The sequence below is a fragment of the Mesoplodon bidens genome (genome assembly GCF_964165515.1).
Source record: "Mesoplodon bidens genome assembly, chromosome: 10".
Taxonomy (NCBI): domain Eukaryota; kingdom Metazoa; phylum Chordata; class Mammalia; order Artiodactyla; family Ziphiidae; genus Mesoplodon; species Mesoplodon bidens.
In genome coordinates this window covers 100,767,200-100,773,322 of record NC_138172.1, presented here as the reverse complement: position 1 = coordinate 100,773,322, position 6,123 = coordinate 100,767,200, and the positions used below count along the sequence as shown (strand labels likewise).

Here is a 6,123-nt window from a genome sequence, read left to right as displayed (position 1 = left end):
TTGGGCTTACAACTTTGTATGGTGTGCAAGGGTATTCAGAGGAGCTGGCGTGGAAGAGGGTCAAAGGTCACAGCCAGTATATAGTGGCCAGCTTTCTGTATGTATAACATCATCTTGCTTAACAAGCCTCAAACGCATGATTCTGCAGTAGCATTCTCTGCAACTAGACAAGAGGCCCCCCATCTTTAGAATTTGGGGAGCGGGTGGTGTTTGTTTTCTGCAACCACAATCACCCTTATCTGTCTGAAGATGTTTCCAAAGGCTGACAACAGGCCCCTTTCAGAAGCTCGGTAGGAAAAGTATTAACAGTTGGAAACATGTCAGCTGCCTTATGGAGGAAGCAAAGCCCAGGCCTGGTTTCTCTGGGCTCCGTGATAACTTGGGCCGCCGCAGCCTGGGCGAAGCTGGTGTTTGGAGCCGTGGAGACGGAGCGCGGCTCGGAGGAGGGCCCCTGCTTTTCAGAGTTGAAACAGGAGCCCTCTGAGAGAAAGAGATATTGCATGTGGCTTCCCTGATGCCTCGGAGGGCGACGTGGATGACACAGCATCAGCCGTGCCATCGCGGGGTGGGGACACAGTGGCGGCCCGTTGGGGGCAAGGCAGCCCCCGCTTCAGCATCAGCTGTGGAGTGTGGGGAAGGGAAGGTGACAAAAGCCAAGTCAGCGTTGAATTTGTTGGATGGAGAATACGATCCCGGGGCGGCAGCCCCAGAGCGAGAAGGACCGGCCCTGGGAGAGAAACAGCCCGAAGTTGGGGGCGGGGTGAAGCGCCAGTTCCTTAATCTCCCGCCCCATCGTCGGCTTGTCCCACCTGGATGCAGAGCGAGGACCGCGTGGAGAGGGAACCGCACGGGTGGGGTTCACCCTCCCGTCTGCCTCTGAGAGCAAGAGGGGCGGCGCCGGGCCAGGCACCCCCGCCCCCCATGGCACCCCCTCCCGGCCTCCGAGGCGCCCCTCTCGCGCTTCCCAGGCATCGCTGCCTTTCCCTGTCCTCCGTTAAAATAGTGAAACAAACCACTGAGCGAAGTGATGGAAAGCCAGGGGCTGGGAGTCGCCCGCAGTGAGGGGCCGGAGGGGAGGGGGCGCGGTGGTCCAAGAGGGTGGCCGGCCGGCGATCGCTGTGCTGGTCGGACGGCGCTCAGCTGCGGCCGCCAGGACACTTCACCCGGGGCTGCCCGGCCCTCCCCCGGCCCGGGGCGCCTGCGGAGGGCGTGGGGCAAACCTGGGGCTGCGGTGGGGGTGGGGTGGGGGACTGCACCTCCATCCATCCCGGGATGGAAACTGCGGTCACCCCGCTAAAATCGGGCCGGGGGCTGCGGTGGGGACCGGCGGGTACCGCGGTCCCCCCACCCCCCCCAGCCCGAGCGCCGCCGCCGCCGCCGCCGCTCAGTAACACGTCCCCAGGAGAGTCGCAGGAGCAACACGTGATGTGTCTACTTATCAGGGTGAGAGGGGGAGAGCGAGTCTCCGAGCGTGCGGGCGAGGAAGCGGGGCGGGGGGCCGAGGCGGGGGCCGGGACGACGGCTGGGGCGCCGGGGTCGCCTGCTCCTCGCCCACCTCCCTCCCTGTGGGAGAAGAGGAGGAGGGGAAGTGACTGCGGAGTTGATGAACTTTGCACATCCAGAAACGCCATTTTGATTCCTTTTCCGGAACAAGTTTGCATCTCTCCTCGTTCTCTCCCCGAAGCCCACCGGTCCCCACTGCATCATGCCTGGGAGCCAAGCGCCCTGCCCGGCCGTAAGTACGCGCCCGAGGTTCCGGCTCGCGGTCCTTGGGTGGCAGCGAGATGTCTGGGGCTGAGCGGGAGCGACCTTTTAAAGAACTTTTGGGGATGGGGAGGGTGAAGTCTGCAGAGCGCGTTGTACTTTTTAAACTCAGCGTTTCCCGGAGCCGAGGACCCGAGCGCCCCACGCAGCGCTACGTGCGCTCGGGGCGGTGGGGCCGGCCTGGGATGAGCTGGGCAGCCCTCTCCCCTCCGGCTGCGCGCCGGGCCGCTCCTCCTCCTCTTCCCCCCCCCCCTCCTCCTCCTCCTCCCCTTCCTCCGCTCCTTTTCCCCTTCCCGAGCTGCCGGCTCTGCCAACCAGCTCCCAGCGCGAGCCGCCGCGGCCGCTGCAGCGCCCCGCCGCCAGGACCTGATGCGCATCCATATTAGCCGTCCGAGCGCAGGAATCCGGCCCGACCCGCGCCGCCGCACCCGCCGCGGAATTTATTTTTAACCAGCACCGCCGGGACTCGGATGGTGCGCGCACCGCCGGCCAGAAACATCTTACCAGCGCTGCTCTCCATCTTCCGCCCTCTCTCCCCCGACATCCTCCCCCCCATGTGGGAGGGGAAACTTTTCTCCTACATACTTTCGAGTCCCTCTCGGGCCGAGGAGCGCGGAGATGACGGCGCCCGCCCGCCGCCGCAAGGTATCCGGGGGTGCCCGCTCGGGGTGCCCGCCTGGGGTGCTGGCTCGGGGGTGCCCGCCGGGGCCGCGCGGTGGGAGCATCCGCCGCGCCCTGCTCTGCGGACTTTGATCCTCCCGGGCGGACGGCGCCGGCCGGGAGGGGGCCGCGGGCAGCCCAGCGCCCTCGCCGTTCTCGGCTCGTGGCTGGTGGTCACGCCGACCACCGCCCCCGCGTGACTGGGCGGGGGGGGGATCGCGTCCGCGCGTATTGTTCCCTTGCCCTTCCGTTGGCGGTGTACGTGTTTTCGTGGGAGCCATCGGTGTGGAGCGGAGCCTGCATCGCGGGGGCGGGGGGGGGGACCTCGGCGCCCGGCGCCGTCACGAGCACAGGAAGGAGGCCGGGAGCATCCGAGGCGGGGCTGGCCGCCGGGGCCCGCTTCGCCGCCCAGCTGTGGAGCGCGCTCGGAAACTTTTGTCCGCTGCCCGCTGGACCAATTTTTTTGCGAGTTGTGGGTCTTCTCTGTCTCCTCCCGTCCCGGCCCGCAGAGCCGAGCAGGGGCGGTGGGGGGGGCGGCGTCGAGGGGCTGAAGACCCAGTGAGCCCCCAGCCCCCCGCCTCGGCCCGGTCCCCCGCGCCCCCTCCCCGCTCGCGGTCTCTTAGGAAACTGCGACCTTAATGGTTGCTAAGGAGCAGGGGAGGTCCTTCCAGTCGCCAGCCCCCTCCCTGGAAGCGGCGTGTTTTCTGGACGGGGCCGAGGGTCGCGTCGAGGATGTGGGGACTCGCTCCCCGCCGCCCGCGGGGCCCGGGAGGCGCGTGAGTGAGGGGCGCGGCGGCCGAGCCCACTTCTCGGTGGGGTCACTTTGCTTTTCCGGCGGGGTGGGGGGGGGAGGGCAGAGGAGGGGCGCGGGGACCGGCCGGCGGGCGGGCGGGTTGACAGGCGCCGCGTGCAGCTCGCGTCCAGCGTCCGCGGTGCATCCGCGATGGGTTATAAAGGAGCAGGAAAGTATTTCTCCTTGCTCAGCAGATTTGCCCTCCCTCGCTCCTTACTGGTTAGAAGATAGAACGTGAGCCCAGATCCGGACGAGCAGTTCACATTCCATTACGAAATTCTACACGGCTTCAGAGCCAGCAGCAGGACACATTCGGGGCACTTTGGAGTTTTTTCGGCTTCTTTTTTGGGGATGGTGGTGGTGGAGAGAGATAGGAAGGTGAATAAAAAATATCGGTTTGGGATATGCTGAAAAACCTGTCCGATGGTTTTCACCAGAAGAAAAATTAACCCCGTGCTTGTTTTAGCGTTTAGGTTTAAAAGCCAGTGGAAATAAAGTTTGCCCGTTGGATAGGGATGCTGGAAATAGCGAGGTATTTCTGTCTTGAAGAGGAGGCTTGAGGTGATTTGTGCAAAGGCTGAGTTATTCACGTGCATCCCATATTTTTGAGGTCGTTTTCTTTTAGATAGGCAGTGGTGTGTGCATGCGCGTGAGTGTATTCTGAAATAAATTTAATTGATGTGGAAAGTGGAGAAAAGGGGACTGCAAAGAAAAGAATGGTTTTTGTTTTGTTTTGGGGGTTTTGTTTTTGTTTTTCTTCTCCCCATGGCTCTTAAAAGCATCCTCTAGGTCTGGTGCCTTTTCGAGTAGGCAGGTATGGGTCTAAGACATAATGTAACCCGGAAGTCTTAAGTTAGAGGCTGAAGTCTTGGCTGAAACTTCTTTTTTTCTCTCGCTTTCTTTTTTTAAACTTTTAGTTCTTCCTTCAAGAGTCACACAGAACTTTTGAAGGAATGGGTTCAAATTATTCTTCAATCAATTTATGTAAAGGTGAGCCACTACCCTTTGCAGGGAGCTTCTGGGTACCGCTGATGGATCTTGCTTTGATGTGTTTTGAGCTTTGGTTACACTGATGAATTAAACATTTGAATGGCTTTTATCAAGTTTTAAATGTGTGAAAAAACACCTTCCTTCCCGCTCCCCCCCACCACTTTTACAAAAGAAAGGGAGAGCCCTTTGATTTGGTTATTTGTTTACCTTGTGGTCCATTTTAGGTTGTTAATGAACTTGCACTATTTTATAACTCTTAAAAATACTGCTAAACAGGTTGCACTTTAGGATGTTTTGTTTTTAAAGAGGATTTGCTGGTTACGTGATACTCTTAAGAAATGCTGCTGACGTGTACTGTTCTATGGCATATCATTCTCTGCGTTTTTCTAGATACCACCTTTTTTCTCATCAGAAATTCAGAGCCTCAGCCCTTATGGCAGACAAGTGTTTGTTGTGTGATGGGGAAGATGGGTCTGACTCAGCTGGCACAGGTGGGGCATCCATTCCTAACTATCTGCATCATCTAACAAATGACCTTTTGATGGAAGGGTCTTTTATTTTAGAAGGAGGAAAATAAACCTACCTCGTTTAGTCGGCATGCCATCCACAGTTATTGATTGGTTGGTTCCCTGCTGTATGCCGGGCCCTACGTAGTTGCCATTATGTGGCTTGCATTTTTACTCAATTTTGAACTGCTGTGCTGGTCCACTTGCTAAGATCAGTTTGGAAGTTTTTGCTAGCTGTGTTATGCTCAGTTGTTAACATCATGTATTATCTTCAGTGAAGGAAATTTCCTGGTTAATGAAACTAAGAAAAACTTCTACCCTTCTAGGGTTTTGTATGGCATAATTAATATAAATTTTAACTCCTACAGAAATTGATTAAACGTGCTCGCTAGAAGTAGTCAGAAGTGAATCCTTTTGATGTTTCTATTCATTATCCTTTTGAAAAGTAGGTGGTGCTTAAAAGGTCATAGGATAAGGGTTGCTAAGCAGCTAAACAGAAGGATGCTAAAATTAACCAAAGCATTTTTGAAAGGGAGTCCTTCCCTGTTTTACATTATTTAACTAGATGTAATTAATTTCTGAGTTCTCCATGTCCTTTGACCTAGGAAAGTAGGATGTTAATTTTGTTTTGTTTTTGTTATCACATTTAAATAGCCTCTCTTTTGTAAGTGTCTTTTAATTGAAGTTCATGCTCTCTGACCAGCTCTGGTGTCAGATGGCAGCTTGTCTGGGTGGACTTCTTCCCTTGCTACCTGTGTGTTCGGGTTAAATCCTCCCAGGGAAATGGCGTGTAGCACCACCTTATTTCATTTATTAATAACAGATTGTTTAGTTCGTTTTGGAAAACCTACCTAATCCATGAAGTGATGTCTTCTTTTGCTCTTTATTAAGCAGGTTCATATCCAAAAGATAGAAATGCAATAGAGTATCAATAGAACGGAGGCCATATAGTCCCCTGATCACAGGACAATGGTCTTCTTCCCCCTTTACTGAGATTAGATTAAGTTTTGATAGGGCTCCTCCTTCGCACTCCACCTCCCCATCTCAGTTTATTTCAGAACACTTCGTGATACCTTTTTGAAAATAATGACATTAGGCGTAGAGTATCTTTGGAACCAAGTGTTGGAAAGCAACACTTTAAGCATCTTGGGGTTTTTCAGCGAGATAAAAGGGTTGCAATCTAACCGAAGCCATGGTTGCTAACCATCCTCTCTTGGTTGAAGGGCAAGCTCACTCTAACTCAGAAGTTTCCCTTCCTCAAGATTACTTGTGTACATCTGACCTACTGAACAGGCAAAGTTGAGTAATGTTTTTTATAGCCAAATATAATTAAGAAATTAGATGGGGTTTTTTGGGGTGTGGGGGAAGGAGGCAGGGTAAGTGAGTTTTCTCTCTCTCTTTTAGACTTAG

General features: G+C 55.2%; 1 protein-coding gene across 4 annotated transcripts in view; it reads left to right on the top strand.

Annotated features, from left to right (window-relative positions):
- Positions 1-1,399: 1,399 nt before the first annotated feature.
- RREB1 (ras responsive element binding protein 1) overlaps positions 1,400-6,123 on the top strand; it is a 141,129-nt gene continuing 136,405 nt past the window's right edge. For 3 of the 4 annotated variants that reach the window (XM_081247631.1, XM_081247632.1, XM_081247629.1), the window contains exon 1: positions 1,400-1,735. The gene's annotated coding sequence lies outside the window, so the exon portion shown is untranslated. The other variant, XM_081247630.1, reaches the window with a different exon arrangement.